General features: G+C 39.2%; 1 protein-coding gene across 1 annotated transcript in view; it reads right to left on the bottom strand.

Moving 5' to 3' along the window:
* Positions 1 to 14939, bottom strand: part of LOC107549112 (myelin transcription factor 1-like protein) — a 58761-nt gene extending 43822 nt beyond the window's left edge. The window contains exon 1 of the mRNA XM_016230073.1: positions 14721 to 14939. The gene's annotated coding sequence lies outside the window, so the exon portion shown is untranslated. The remainder of the gene's footprint in view (positions 1 to 14720) is intronic.
* Positions 14940 to 16604: the final 1665 nt, after the last annotated feature.

Here is a 16604-nt window from a genome sequence, read left to right as displayed (position 1 = left end):
TTGCTTTCAGTTGTTGGGGTATGGAGATGTGTGTGGGTGTGTGTGGGAGAGAGAGAGAGAGAGAGAGAGAGAGAGAGAGAGAGAGAGAGAGAGGAACAGATACAGATTCGCATGTGCATGCAAGTATTTGTCAGCTCCAAGGCCAATGGCACAAAGGGTGCTCTCCAAATGCTGGAGATGTCTATTGAAAACCTTTCAATGACAGAAATACAGACTTGAAAAGATGGATCTTTGTGCGTAACACCTTCTCACATCTGCCTCACACACAAAAATGCACTTGCTCTCACGCTGCCCCTCTTTCCGTTGATAGATCGCTCAATCACTCACACTGGGGCAATATGGGAAGCTCTCATCTGAACTTCACTTGGTCAAATCAAAGCATATGAGCTCCAGCTGTCCCCCAGTGGCAGCGATCTGGCTCAGCTTGCTTGTAATTGGGGGAAAACACTGTTTAGTATTCATGCCCAACACCCTTCTATCTCACATAAAGTGGGACATACGCTTCAAAATCTAATTCTCTCTTTCTCTCTTTTGAGGGGAGAAGTAGGGGCTCTTTTAGAAGAGTCTGCAGTCTCAGAGCATGTCCTACCCAAAAGCAACACTTCCCCATGCGAACCCTGCATACCTGCAGGCTGCGTCGCACACGTTACACAGTTTCAGTTACGACATAGCCTCAGGTTTATCTGAGCTTGCTAAGGTTTTGATTTTTAAGGATTAGTTCACTCAAAATAAAAATTCTGACATCTTTTACTCCCCCTAAAGTTGTTCCGAACCGATATGGCATTTTTTTCTCTTCTAAGGAACATCAACAGGGAAAAAAGTGGTGCACATGACTTAACAAATTTAATTACTGAAAATCTTGACATCTGTTTTTCTTGTGTTCAGGAAAAAAGTAGTTAGGCCTATTTTTTTCCTCGAGTCAGATCTTTTTTATTAAATCATTTAATTTAGTTCACAAAGCCAGGATGAATGATCTGTTCATGAATCAGACTGAATCGGTTTGTTAGTTCAGCTAATTGACATTTGGTCACAAGAGCTCACTGGAGGGAAAATGCCAATAAATTAACTTAAATATTTTATTTTTCACACAAAACTATTATATAAATTGGAACACTGTAAGAATATTTGTATAGACCCCTTTTTGATACTTTTATGGTAATCTAGCATCTTTTGTGAATCTTATAAGCATCTAATTTCATGGAAAAGTGTGACTAGCATACTTTAAAAAAGTCCTGTTGTTTTTACTAAATAAAACTGGCAGCTGTGGTTGCCAGAATAATTATGTAAAAAATACAGTAAAAATGCAAACAACTTGTATATTTTACATTTCAAAACTGTTGTAATTTACACAAAAAAAGAAAAGAAAACATTCAACCAGTGAATCCAAAAGCAATTTTATGCTGAATTAGCATAACCAAACTTAATTTGTATACTTTAACACATAGGCTACTGATGACTAAAATAATAACACAGGTGGTAAAGAGAAAGACACATGATGAATTTTACCTTCCCTACCTAATTACCTTCCTTACCTAACTAATTTTTTTTTCACTTTTATGGTAACAAAACTAATGATGAAACTTTCATTTTACAGAAATAATCATTTTTTTTACAGTATAAATGATCAGGATGTCAAAATAATTTTGCAGACCACAATCACTGTGCATCAAAATAAATAGTTAAAGTGGTCTTGCTAGAGAATCTTCACTATTTTAGCATCAGACCAAACTCTCCCAAAAAAAAAAAAAAAAAACGTTGCCCTGTTGTCACATCCCATTCATCTAAAAACTACTCCACATGCACAGCACCACTGTGAGCCTCTTCACCCCCACGAGAGTGTGTGCATGTGTGTTTGTGTGAGTGTGCATCACGCCCAGTCATCAGGAACAGACTGACCTAGTCAGAGAGACATGACCCTACAACCCTCAAGGCTCGGCATGCAATCTCTCCAGCTAATTTCCCCTCAACCCTGCCTAACATCACCCCACCGGACAGTCCAAAAAACCACTGCACGTACAAATCCGAAATCATATTTACTGCCGATTCATGACACATGCTTGTCTGTTACGTTAATGCGCTGGTGTCAGTGACCCTGAGATTGGTCCGGATTTATGTGGTGTGACCGGTCAGATTTGCTTGGCTGGTTGTTGCCTGGCCCCAATTCAGATGGCATCATGTCTTACAAGAGCCCTGAAACAATCATGTCATGAGACATTATTCATTTCACATTCTCTGATGTTAAAAAAATGTTGGCTATGTTTGGTATGGAATACTTAACTACAACTGTGCACTGAACGCAGCACATTATATAGTGTAAACTTGTATTTTTTTTTAAATAGTAAGAGAAACAGTAGACGTTATTCATCTGCTATATTTTTTTCATTGTTATCAGCTCTTAAATACAAGAGGATGATACATAATTAATATAAAATTCTTAACTTATTTAGAGCCTGATCAAATAATGAGTGAAGAAAAGGATATTAAAATCGTTACCTACACTACTGTTCAAAAGTCTGGGGTTGGTAAGATTCTCGTAATAGTTGGTAATGTTTATGAAAGGCACTTCTTATGCTCACCAAGCAGCATTTATTTGATCCAAAGTACAGTAATAGCAACAGCAATATTGTGAAATATTATTACAATTTAAAATAACAGTTTTTTGTTTGAGTATATTTTAGAATGTAATTAATTCCTGTGATGCAGAGCTGAATTTTCAGAATCATTACTCCAGTCTTCAGTGTGACATGATCCTTGAGAAATCATTTTAAAATGCTGAATTGGTGCTCAAGAAACTTTTCCTATTATTATCAATGTTGAAAACAGTTGTGCTGCTTTATAATTTTTGTCGAAAAATACATTTTGTCCCCCAAAAAAACGGATTGATTGAAAAATAGAATTTTGTAACAATCTACAAGTCCTTGCTTAAAATAATAATAACCCCAAACTTTGAATGGTATTGTAAATCCCCTTCAGTTCCTCTGTCACAACCACTGTGGGATACTGTAATCCACACAACATGTATTGTTGTATTCCACTAATTTTTGCAAATATATTGTAGTAGGTCATATGTGTTTCCTATGCAAGCTAAGCACAATATACACACTATATATTAAAGAAATAGTGAGAGCAGCATGCTAGTATGCTAAATCCATTGTGTTTTAAGGCATCCTATTGTCTGCAGTAGAATAAAATCCAATGGTCAGTGTTTGAAAATGTTTGGCCGCTCAATACGGTGGTATATTTAGTCAAGAGCTTCAAAGAGTCTAGACTTCTGCTCTACCTTATCAGTCGGTGTGACTCACTCGGTGTGAATGCGACGGTAATGCAAATTTTGTGCGTGTATGTGTGTGCACATGTAATGCAGATGCCTGCAAAGAGTCTAGCCAGAATTCCAATCACCGCACAGAGTGGAGAGTGTGGGCTGCTCGCATTTTCCAGTCCTCATTTAGAATCAGAGCACATGCACAGTAGAGCTCTTCATTATTAGCTACATGACTAGCCAAGAAGCCATAGGTTATAAGCAGAATGCGAGCGAGAAAACTGGATCAGCCTGAAATCACAACTACATCAGCGGCCCCTAATTGAGGGTATTTTGAGAAGAACACTTCCTTGCGTTCAAAACACAGACTGGCACATTTCCCGTTTTGAGACGCCACCCGAGCTCTGAGGACGTTTCTCGTAAGTTTCCTAATTTAAGTACTAATGGAAACGCTCTCGATCTGCCAGATGCAGCTAATCTACAAATGGCCTTGCATTGAGGGCTCTCAGAGCTCAGAGTCTGACTCAACCCATATAGTGCATGGCATGGATGCAATCCACAAAGACACTCTGCGCTAAACAATGAAACAAACCCATCTTCCACCCTGATGCACTCTATCGCATCCTCATCAAAGATAAGGCTGGAGAACAATGCCTCCCTCTCCATCTCATCTCTCTCTCTTTACCTCTCTGACTCCTGACTCTCTCGCTCTCTCTCCTGGGGCCTCATTCTATTCCATCAAGCAGAGAAGAGCTTTAATTGCCCCTGCCATTCTCGAGGCTTGCTTCTGGAGAGAGAAACCCTTGCCATCAGGTCTTAATGACGCCTGGCAACTGCGTGGGATCCAACCAACACATCGTCAATGGCAACGGAGGCACCAGAAGTCCTCTCTCCCAGCGACAAGAAAGGTGAAGGCTTCCTGAGACTTCACGTCCTCAGAGAGAGAGGAGCAGTTCAGCGGAAAATAGCTTTTGGCCCCTCATTCGACAACCTAAGTTGGTGCCAGGCCCGGAGGAGACGTGGGCACCCAGACTGCCAGAATCGTCTGACAGGAAGAAATCGCATGTTATCCATCAGATTATACCAGCAATGACTAGCTGAGAGCTAATGGATACATTCAAATGTGTTCGGTTTTTCCAGTAACTTTTATTCCACGATTTGCAGAAGATGTGTCCTAATTTCACCCTGAATTTCTGTCACTTTCATTTAAGGTCTATTTAATAATTACACCAAAACAAAAAAACAGAAATAACAGAAAAATCAGATACACTAGTCTGAGCATTTTCCCAAATTAAAGCACAAATGCCATCCCATGACACATAACGAAGGTGAAAATGTCATGATGAACTTTGCAGCTCTTAGCTTGTTCACAATGCAGGGCACCTTGCAGCTTGATCTGGCCGCTTTCACACCATACCTGCTAATTACATCTCCTCCTCTACACTACAGCAGCCCGCTGGGCTCCACCACGCCTTACCTCTGCAGCTGGTGTGTTCTCGTGTGTGTTTGGGATAGCACACAGCTCGGCCAGTTCTTACACATAGATTGGTGTATTTCACGCACGAACACGTGTAGTCGTGCACAGAGAGCCTGGAAACCCACTTCTGTTAAAAAAGAAACTATTCCAAAGAGCGTCAAAGAGGTTTGTGAAGATAAATGCGCCATTCGATTTTTAAAGCCACTGACAATTCAAGGCAAATGCTTCCAAAACCTATTGAGCTGCCTACGAAGGCTGCATTTTAATCCTAGACGCATTCCAAAAAGTAGATTTATTTTCACCACATTTTGCAGGAGCAATCCCGTAATGCATTGCGACAAGCTTATGCAGCAAGTCATGCCAGAATGACTGCATTTATGAGCTCTTAAAAATTTGCCATATTTACCTAGTTACTTTCTAAGAGCCCAGACTTCTGAATCTGTTTAAGACCCAGAAACCATGATGCGTGACGTCAGACTTAATGAGACAATTGGGGTCATGTCAATTACCATGAAACAAAATTGTTATTTGTTACAATAAGATGAATTTGCGGATGTTGACTACACAATTAGTTGGGTATTTTGTGTACTGTTGATGAAGAAAAGCAAATATATTTTGCCTTACTGTAAGTATGATTTCCGAAGCTAACTTACAAGCTAGGGCAACCCCGTTTTTCAACATGCCATGCATTCAAGTGAAAAATAAATATACTAAAATGCATATAAAATACATTCATTTCATGCTAAGTATACTATAAATACATTTACATATTTATGTGCTTAATAAAAATACCTTGCAATTGTACTTTTGGTATACTAAACTGGTATACTTAAAGTCTGCTAAATTGTAACAACTAATTATGTACTTTAACTACATTTTAATTGAGCGAAAATAGTGCTGAAGTTCAACTAAAGATATACTGATGTGTATTTGAAAGTGGAACTATTGCTTTAGTATAATTTAGTTTAGGTGAACTTCAAATATCTTGCATTTAAAGACCAATATTATTCAAAGATCATACAATCCTCATCAACAGTGACATTAAAACATTTTAGGCTTAATATTAAGAAAAGTGCATTGTGCACAAGTAGTACTCCAAATAAGGTTTAATTAAAAATTTTATATCAGTAAGTCTCAAACAATATGTTAGTAAATATGTTAATAGATTTGAACTATACTTAGTATGAAATAAATGTATTTTAAATATACTACATTTTTACTAGAGTTGACTATAAGTTCATTCATAATTAAACTTTCACACATAAATGCATACTCTAACAAACAAACTTATTTAAACTCACAAAGTCAATTTCACATCGACACGTTGCTCCACTCAGCAATACCGGAATCATCTTCTGAGTTACAAATTTCTCAATATGACTTCCCTTAATCATTCAAATGCTGGAAACTTGGAAATACAGTTTTCCTGAATCCGTTTGAAAACTGAATGCAGCTGACACAACTGTGAGGAAAAAAAATCAAGATGGTGGATTAAGCGACACATATTTAGATTATAAATCGAAGTGATTCAAAACCGAAAAGTCACGATTTTGCCTACATTTTTTTAGACTGTTCTTTAGTGTCGCCTGTATTAAAATCAATCGTGAGTTGAGTCTCTTGTAGAGTTGAATCTCTGTGCATACAGCGCCATCTATGTGGCGCATTCTTTGCTTCCTACATGGTGTTTCAAATCACTCACTTGCAGTTAAGCAGTAGGCAGTGAGTAGGTTTTGGAACAGAGCTTGAGCTTTTATCAGCATACAACCAACCGAACCACATGAGAGCTTGACATCTATAACCAAAGCCATACGGCTGTCCAAAGCACTCTTTGTCAACTAATGAGTCTTTCCAGGCTCGGTTCAGCGCACATCTGTCCAAAAGCGTACGGGTACTAATTCTCCCCATCTTTATGAGCACGGTGCAGTGGCAGAATGTGATTAGTTATATGTTGCATTGGGCTCTGTCTCCAGCTTTGTCACCAGCGAATTCTAATCAGTGAGGCAAATCAGCACGGATTGAGCCAAGATGGAGAGGAAATATGATTTTAATCAGCATGCAGCGCTCGTGCTCCTGTCTGTCTCATTCACAACGCATTCAGAGACGGAGAAACCATGGAGCAATCAGCCAGACCTCCGCTGCGTCCTATCGAGAAGGACGTGCTTTAATTACCACCAGCCAAGGCTCCCTTCCTCTCTCTCTTTCCTTCTCCCTCTCTCTCTCTCTCTCTCTCTCTCTCTCTCTCCTGCTTCCCTAAAATGAATAATTGCAATAATGAGCCATTTTCATCTAGCTCTCTTTTACCAAAGGATGACAAAAATTACTCATCTTGTTAAAACCCCATATCTACCGCAACGCGTACGTGGGAAAAGTGAATATGATGTTGTTCGGTGTGTTTCGAGCCGTGCGCAGGCTGTGTACTGTAGGCACATTTGGCCCTAATGAATAATTAGCAGTGTGTTTTAGCTGAGTCACTGTGCTGGAGGGCCTGCACTGGACTCTAATGGAGGTGTTGCCTCACGTCTTCCATCACAGGACTGTCCCCAGTGAGCCAATTGCATAGCAGCCTGTGTGAGGCACGGCGGAGTGTGTGCGTGAGCACGCGTGTGTTAAAAATAACAGCTCTCCCACTTCATGACTCATTCTATGAGCTCTCTGTCCGACACTCCCAAACAGTGTCTGGAAAGAAACCCTAGAGCCAACTCCTTAATTTACTGACTGGTCATTCCTTACCATCTTTATGTGTGGGCTTGCTGCTATAGGTTCTATATAAATATCCCCATAGTTAGTTGGTATAGGCAAGATGTGATGCTCTACTGAAGCTTCGTGCCAGCCCTGTTATATGATGTTGTTATGTAACTTTTCACAGGGCTGGTCGACAATGACAACCGAAGGTGAGAACGACAGATGGAACACAGATGCCACCAGTGCGTACATGATTTAGTCAGACTAGAGACCGGACCAACTGTGGCAGACTAGCAAAACTGCTCAAATCCATCATTTCAGACCTGTTTGCAAAATATCAGAGATGAAGAGAGCAGCGTTATTGATCCTGGATGTCATTAAATGCACACACGTCGCGTAAATTCATCTTCTTAATCTTAAAATTGTGATGAAATGGAAGCTGCAACATCTTTTCTTCCATATTGCGATGTAGATCGTGAAATGGATTATAAAAACTTGGTTCTTGACTTGGTTCTATCCATCGTTTGTTGATGGGATGGAGGAAAGTCTGAATGTTGGCTTGGAGGCGATTAGAAGAAACGATTTAAGCGGAATAAATTGTTGAAGTCCGACATACGTCACCAGAGAGAGGTTTCACCAAAATCGATTTAGGACATTTTAATAAAAACTAACAAGATAAAAACATTTCAAAAGATGAATCATTCACAATAACATGCATTTAGAAAATAGATAGGCAGAATTTTCACTTCAAGTCGACTTTAATTACTGCTTTGGCAAATTGTTTTAAGCATAAATTTAACTAAACAAGTAAGTTTTTTTGTAAAAGGAAAGAAAAAAAAGATTTGCAAATAAGGAAAGAAAAATAAACTATACTTCTTAATATACCATGCCATTTTGTTAAAAGTAATTTGATCTTGTTTTAAGGATGTTTAGATATTTTTCCAGGAAAACAAGACAAAAATACTGATTGATTGAGCACAATGATTTTTGCAGTGCACAATAGGAAGCGTGACTGATTATATAAACATTAAAAAGCAATTAAGACAGCGCTTTCACAAAAATACATCCTTCTGTCATCTTCTGGAAATTCGAGAGCTGTATCTTCATCCGATGCCAAGGAAGCAGAACCTGTTCACCTCTTTAGAATGCTTTGTATTCTGTTAACACACTCCTGCAACAACAACCCCGACAACCCGTGTCTATGTCTGCAGACGCAAAAGACCCACTCATGCCCATTTGAGCTCTCTAATGTACTCCATCCTCCTTTCTTTTTAGAACAACACATAAAGTAAAAAAAAAAACTGAGCAGAAACCAGATGATCTCTTAAGAGCTGAACTCGTGTAATCACCCCAGATGGGTTATTAAGGAAAATGCCCCCGCTGCACAAACACACACACAAAAGGAATCCTTTTCACATTCAAAAAGAAAGATGATGAGGCCCCTCCATTTACTCCCCCTCCGTTCCACGGGTCTGCAAATGCAACAGGAAATAGGCCTCCATATGTGGCCCCAGCTCATGTTGTGAGATGCTCTCACCGCTTGGAGTGAATCATTGCCATTATCGGATAGCCGTGTGTATGCGTTGTGCTTTCAACACACAGACTCGATAGCTTTCCTGAGTCACTGTGCATATATGGGCGAATCAGGTCAGTACTGATTTGGAGAGTGGATGCAGTCTGTGGGGATGGGGATCTATGGGGAGTTTATATACCAATGCTTGTTTTCAATGGCCGCCACCAGTCTTACAAATTCCTGATGATCAGATTCACTTGCAGAATTGAATTCAATGATTCATGGACTCCTGGATATGGCTGAGAATTACTGACTCTGTTTTTGTACGGAGAACAAAGGTGCATGCTAGTTTTCACTATTCAATGCCATTTTGTAGTACAAATAGTGTGAATATTGTGTTCACTACGAAAATTACGAGATTTTACATTACAAGTACACAGATGATAGACATATTTAATCGAAAAACAAAGTGTGGAAAAGTGTGGATGCAAAAGAGAAATCTTCAAAAAAAGCATACACTAGATATTAGAGTACATAGTGCATAGTATATATTACGGCATTTGGGACGAAACTCAAGTCTAAAACTTCCTTCTCTCCCTTTGTTTCTCTCAGATAAAAACTGCTATCAATATATGGCACCTCTCTGCAAATCATACTGGATCAGTTTTAAATTAGACACCCAGCTTTGTCTTATATTTAATATTTAATATAATCTAGATAAAATTTTCATTTAACCCATGTAGTATAGTAGTTGTGTTTTTTTTTTAAGATTTATTTTTGGATAGGACAGTAAGTTGACAGAAAGCGAAGTGGGAAAGTGAGGGGGGATGGGATCAGGAAAGGTCCATGAGCCAGGACTTGAACTCGGGATGCCCGGAGCGCAATGGCGCTACACGTCACCGCCCACGAGGGCATCGGCGCAGACTATAGTAGTTGTTTTTTGGCATCAAGGGCCAGATATTTCCTAATATTCCAACGTCCATAGCAATGCTGAATGGTATAAAATATAATACCATTCAAAGCCATTCATGTGGATAACTGAAACTGGCACTACAGTACTTTCATGACTCTCGTATCACCTCTCGTTGAATATAAATACAAATGCATTTCGCGCAATCTTGCATCTCAGTTATCAGCTGCAGTGAAAAGGAGAGCCTCCGAACGGAGCTGCAAAAATTAACCCTGCTGTTTTCGAAATAACTTTCCGAATATGACCACTGAACAACAACAAAAACTCGAAAACTTAAACTAAAAACTATAACCGAACTGCCTCGTCTTACACAGAAATGCTGACTCAACCAATGGTGCGAATTGGGGACGGGACGCGCCATTGGTTGAGTCACCATTTCTGTGTAGGAAGAGACGGCTCGGTTATAGTTTTCAGTTTAAGTTTTCGAGTTTTTTTGAGTAGCCTTATACATTTGGGTACACTCCTAATTTTGCATAATTATATGTTTAGTTTAATTTGATTATTCTATCATTGCTTTCCCCCACTGCCCCTGGTTTTTTATTTATTTTTTATTTTTTTGAAGAAAATTACATTTTGCAACTATATTATATAAGGTTGGATTTGTTTACACTGCATGCCTGCTGATCCTGAATCCTGGGATCTAACCTGGGCTGCCCCTGAATGTTTTATTCACCTCCACACAAACCTCTCATTCCCTGTGTTTGGTTGTCTCAGTCTTCCTTTCTTTCTCTCTCTCTCTCTATTTTCCTCCCTCTCCCTCCCTCTCTCAACTCAACTAGGTCACAGCAGCATCTAATGTAGATCAGGGCTTCCCATGAAAATGGCAATAGAATAATCTAAAAGAGTGTTATAGCCTTCATATACAATAGCTTGTCTGAATACTATGAACTCTCTTAAGAGTGACAGGTTTCCGGAGGAACAAATAACCTCTACACCATGACCTATTTATATAAATAATGTACCTTTATTCATAATACAACTGTTGATTCAGAGCTACAGTAGACTTTCTCAGTGCCTACATCGGTCCTTCCATCTCTTCTGTACTGAATTCTGTTGGGCATTGTTCACAGAGATAATTTACTTTTTTACTTAAAAAGTTGGAAAATGTAAAATTGGATTTCTGTTCTTAGAATGAAAGATGTTTTTCAATTCAAGCGCACTATTAGTCATGCTTATTTTCAAGCATTCAATATAGTGATACTTTGCCATTCATTGCTGCAGTCTGCCAAGGATAGGTGTTGATGCTAAATCTTTAGTTTCATGTCTGTTTAGAGTATTCAGAAAGCAAATAGCAAATATAAGAGACACTGATATTTACATTGGCTAAACATGGAGAAGAATTTGTTCTAAAATATTGTATTTTACATTTGAATTTCTTTATTGTAAATTTTATTCTACTTTTAATTACATTTACTTCATACAAATACATTTGCATACACACTATAAATGCGGGTGTCAGAAAATATCCTTATTAATATACTTTATGTTATTATGTCATCATCACAAACCACTGCAGAGTGAATCATATGCTCACTAGCACCAAATTCATTGATTCAGCCAAAAATTCCCATATTAATATTCATACACTGGAAAAAAAGCAATTGAGATATTGTGGTTTTTCAGTCTTAATGAGCATGGCGTGAACACTGAATGGCCCGCTGGGTGTGTATGTGTGTGTCCATGCTCATCAGCCAATAAAAGCCTGTCTGTCAGCCTGACAGCATTCCTGTAGCATCACATGATTCAGCAAAACTCCGCCATTAATACTACTACTACTACTAGAGCTACTTAACCTTTCTGTAAACTTTTTGGTACTGAACACATTACAGTAGATTATGAATGTGTTATTAAATGGCTTGGTTAGTGTCATGCTAACACCAAGAAGCCCAGGAGTTTCACTCCAGCTTGAAGTAACATCTGCTGGAACCAGAGGGGAATTGGAAAGGAGTTTGGCATGAGTTTGATAGGTAGGCTGGAATGAGAAAATCTCACTCACTTTGACAGCATAAGCAGACAGGCATATCTGTTGGTATAGGACTATGTATAACAAAGAGAGCATTTACATGCACAATTTTATGCCAATTATGCTAAATAACCTGACAACCTACACATATATTTTTGCATTATACATCAAATTTCATTCATATTCAATGTACTCATGTCTGTTTACATTCTGACATCCAAAAAAGCTAAACAAAAAAAAAGTAACCTAAACATGTTATCCAGTTTTTATAACAAGCTGATTTTTGAAAGCATTTGTTGTACATATAAACACACTCATTGTGCATTGTTAGCATTGCGATGACATTATTATGACTAGAATGTGATTCCCGCACGGACGGCTCTGACATTCCAATGAACGTAACACAAAAATCAGTGCAGATGGTATTGAAGTATCACTTTAAAAATATTAAAACTAGTCAATAATTTCTCAAAACACAAACTCAGTAAAAAAGCCACAGACAAATGAGCAAAACATACAGGCATAAGTAAATGCGGTCAGGATAATACATGTAATATCCACATAAATGAAATCTATCCAATTTTGTTCTTTCCCAAGCTGCCTTCACCAACGATGCTATTTTTATCTGAGCCATTGCCACACATCAGACAGAGTGGTTAGTGTTTGTGTGTATATGTGTGTGTGTGTGTGTGTGTGTGAGTGAGTGTGTGTGTATGGGGTGGATAAGGGGTGGTGGGGGTTGGTTGGCGACTCATTAAACCTGTAAGATTTGGAAATGGGCAAGATTTCTCTCTCTGTTTCCCTCTACCTCTCCTTTTCTCACTGTCTTTCTCTTTCTCGTGTGTAAATGGCTCACCGAAGCAAGGAAACCCTCTGGGGTCATGGAGCTTCTAGCCAGACAAATCACATCGTCTCCTGAGGACCCTTTCTTCTCCTCAAACCCAAGCTTACCCTCAGCCTGCTCAGGTTCTGATCCTAAATGCGGCACTTTGCTGACAGGAATGCACACGAGTAAGACCGCTTTTAATGGGAATTTCTCTACTGATCTAATGTCATCTCTTGTAGTTAGCCAGTTAGTTCCTCAAACCAAACCGGGAGCTAAAAGAAAAACAAGAACACAAAGAAGAAATGAAAAAAGCAGAAACGCAGTATATAAGTCACATTGCAAGTCTATATGTCACTGTCATATCAGCGTTTCTAAGAATTTTGCTATGGAAAGGTTAACTTAACCAACAAGCATTATCTATAGAGTCATGAGATCACATACAGTATTCATAAGTGTGACAGCTCTCTCCTGAACTCCTGCTGAGACGTCTCACTGCTGATCCAGGATCAGAACCTCCCACTTGAACTTCTCCTGAGCTATTATTATGACTAGATATGACTGCTTTCTGATCAGTTGAAAAGGGCAAGTGTAACTAACAACACCCCCAGTCAACAATATCACGCTTCATTGCATAAACATGTGTTCAGATGCTTGTACATATGAATAATGCACAATGTCTTCTCTAAAACTATACTCCATCACTGATGCAGATATGCACTGCTGTCTATCATTGTGTGTGAGATTTACACACCAGATAATCTACATTCATTTATTTTGTGCATTTAGCAGGTGCTTTTATCTAAAGTGACTTAAAATCTATGCGAGACAGTTTGAATGTTTTAATTAGTATCATTATGAAATCTTACAACCAGCTAAGAAGAATGATTATTATTATTTTAAAATTATACTTTATTATATTTAATATTAATATTAGTTGGTTTCACGATAATAACTAAACAAGATATTAAAACTTTGTTTATTATCATAAACATTATGTTTAATTATTATATTGAAATAATATAAAAAATATTATAAAGTTTTGGTCTCATAAATTATTCTAATATTTTTTTATTAATTATATTGTTAATAATAATTGTAATAAAGTGAATCATTATAAATAACAAATAGCAGCAATAATAATAATAATAATCATTATTATTATTGTTAATAAATAATAATTATTATTTGTTGTGGTTTTAATAATGTTGTTGTTTGATAATATTTTAATCCAGTATAATAATAATAATAATAATTATTATTATTATTAATATTTTTTAATCCAGGAAAAAGAAAAAATGAACTCTCCATGATGGAAGTTCAGTGCATACCTAATTAAATCGCCCTATGGCGTGTCACTGGTTGACATTATATAACATATTATATATAATATATTCACACCTATGGCTGCATTATCAGTGGCTGTTTAATGAGCCCCATTTCTACAAGCAACACTTCTCTTCTCTTTGTTCCACAGGTAAATCTACAACAGCCCCATCCAGCAAAGCCCTGCCGCAACTCATATTCAACTTCATAATCACTCAACTTTCGGAGTCACACAGTCATTCTCCTGAGGTGAAAATGTGTAAGACGCTCCTGTAATTTTGCCCCTAAACATGCACAATTAGCCAAAAAGGAAAAGTGTTCCAAATCACGATTTGCTTAAAAGTATTACATAAGAATAATCTGTCAGGCTTGGGTGAAAAATAAATTTTTTGGATGCTAATTATTGAGTGTCATGCGTATATGTAGTTGGGAACAACCACTAGTCGGACAGATAGCTATAGCGTTGCAGTTCGAAAGGCAAAGAGGTAGCGGAGCTTACTTTGTCAGACAGCTACTCTGCAGCCCTGTGTGTTGGAATGCAAAAGTGATGTCTTCATGAACGCATTAGAATGTCTTCTTCTCTCAAACACACACACACGCAGACAAACATGCACACTCCTTGTTCGTAAAGGCACATAGATTATGAGGCCACGACATGCCAGCATGGCAAAACAAGAAGAACAAGAAGTAAACAAAGTGAAACCTACTGAAATGGCGACACTGTCTTTCTCTCTCCCTCTCTCTGTCTCCTCACACACCGTAGGTCTGAAAGTCTGCACCCGTCTTTCTCTTTTTCTCTTTAAAACGCTTTATTTGTCCCTCAACGCACACTCTTTCACTTCTCTCCTCTGTTCTCCTGAGCTTTCTTTGTCTGAGCTCGGTATTCCGCCAGCACTTGGAGAGATGGAGGGAGAGAGAGTGGAGAAGCAGGGAACTGCAGCCGCTCTGGAGAGTCAGTAGAAAGAGCGGGAGAGTGAGAGAGAGAGAGGAAGGGAGGGAGGGAGGGAGAGACACAGACAGACAGGGAGGAGGGGAGTGAGAGAGTTGGAGCGTAGGGAGGGAGCTGTGAGCAGAATGTGTGAGGCGGTAGAGAGAGAAGCGTGTGAGCCGGTCTCCAGAAGCGACGCGACACTGCAGCAGCAGCGAGTGTAGAGCATGCACAGCCAGACTTACCCGCCTCTTCTGACCGACAGACAGACAAACAGACAGCATGGACCCTCAGCTTAGGAGACGAACAGGCTGCTGGGCCAAAAAACAAAAGGAAGAAGGAACTGTATCGCAAAATAAATAAACTCGGTCTGCCAGAGAACAAAGGGCAGACTGGAAATGTATAACCTTAATCAGTGTCTCCCATATTAATTTAGCCATAGACAGTCTGTTTCTAGTCACTCCCTGCTCTGCTTTCCCCATAGACTACAGAGTCTACAAACCCATATGAGCATGTTAGTGTGTGCAACAGTGTGGGTGTCTGTATTTGATATAGAATATGAATTATGTGCCAGTAAAATGCGCTTCACTGAAAATTAAGCAAACACCGTGGTATACAACGGCTACGTCTGCTTTAAATCCCTGCTGACAATGGCTTCATTTATGAACACTTTCAATAAAATCTAATTTATTTAGCTGGGTTCTATTTTCAATCAAAAACCAAGACGAAAAAAAAAGGATGAGCATGAAATTCCAGTGCTTTTCAAAACCGCTGAACCACTTTGACAGGATTTTAAAAGCATTTTAGGACAACCAACATTGTTATGTCTCTCTTTTTGCAGAATCTGGAGATCCCCAAGTGCTGAAACACAAGCGGACAGTGCCTGGTGCTGAAACAAGGGGGCACACCGGACAGCTCCTGGTGCTGAAATTAGAAACATACTGGACAGCTCCTGTGTTGAAATAAAGCAGAGATTGCAGTTCATCTCTGATTTCCCCCCCAGTCTTCTCTCTACCCATGCAAGCAAACCCCACAAAAACAAGGCAGCCTGGTTGCCTCTCGACGGCGTGGCGCATATAATGGCAGCTGTCTTGGAAATGCCTCCCTAATCACGTTAATAGGTTTAATCAGTGAATTAGCAGCAGGAAAATGTCAGAGTGGCCAGTAGAAAATGGAGAAGCTAATTAATGGAAAGGGAGAGTGTCTAAAATGCCGGTGCTGGGGACAGGCGTGAAGGGTGCTGTTCCTCATGGGCATTGCTCGAGTGGGGCCGCCGTGAAACGCAACCCTGTGGCAATTACGCATACGAGATCAGACTCCCATTAGACAAAATGCATATGTACTTGGCTGATATCCCAGAACCCATATCTGCGCTTTCAGTATTCATGAGCAAGGCTAACCATTGTTACTATGAATGCATGTAGCCGGATTTCTCTAAAGCGGGGAACATGCGACACGTGTCGTTCAATGTGCACGTGCCATAGTGGGTTTCTTAGAATGGCCTACGCCTCGTCTGCTTGGAAAAACAGACCGATCGATAGACTTCGAACGCAGTCGTGAGCGTACACACAAACTTGCGCGCGCACACACACACACACACACACACACGTTCAAATCACACCAATAACGAGGCTCTCGTAGCTGCAGTGCTTGGAGGAGCCTG

The sequence above is a fragment of the Sinocyclocheilus grahami genome, unplaced genomic scaffold (genome assembly GCF_001515645.1).
Source record: "Sinocyclocheilus grahami isolate Dianchi unplaced genomic scaffold, SAMN03320097.WGS_v1.1 scaffold362.1, whole genome shotgun sequence".
Lineage (NCBI taxonomy): Eukaryota > Metazoa > Chordata > Actinopteri > Cypriniformes > Cyprinidae > Sinocyclocheilus > Sinocyclocheilus grahami.
This window is presented reverse-complemented; position numbering and strand designations above follow the sequence as displayed.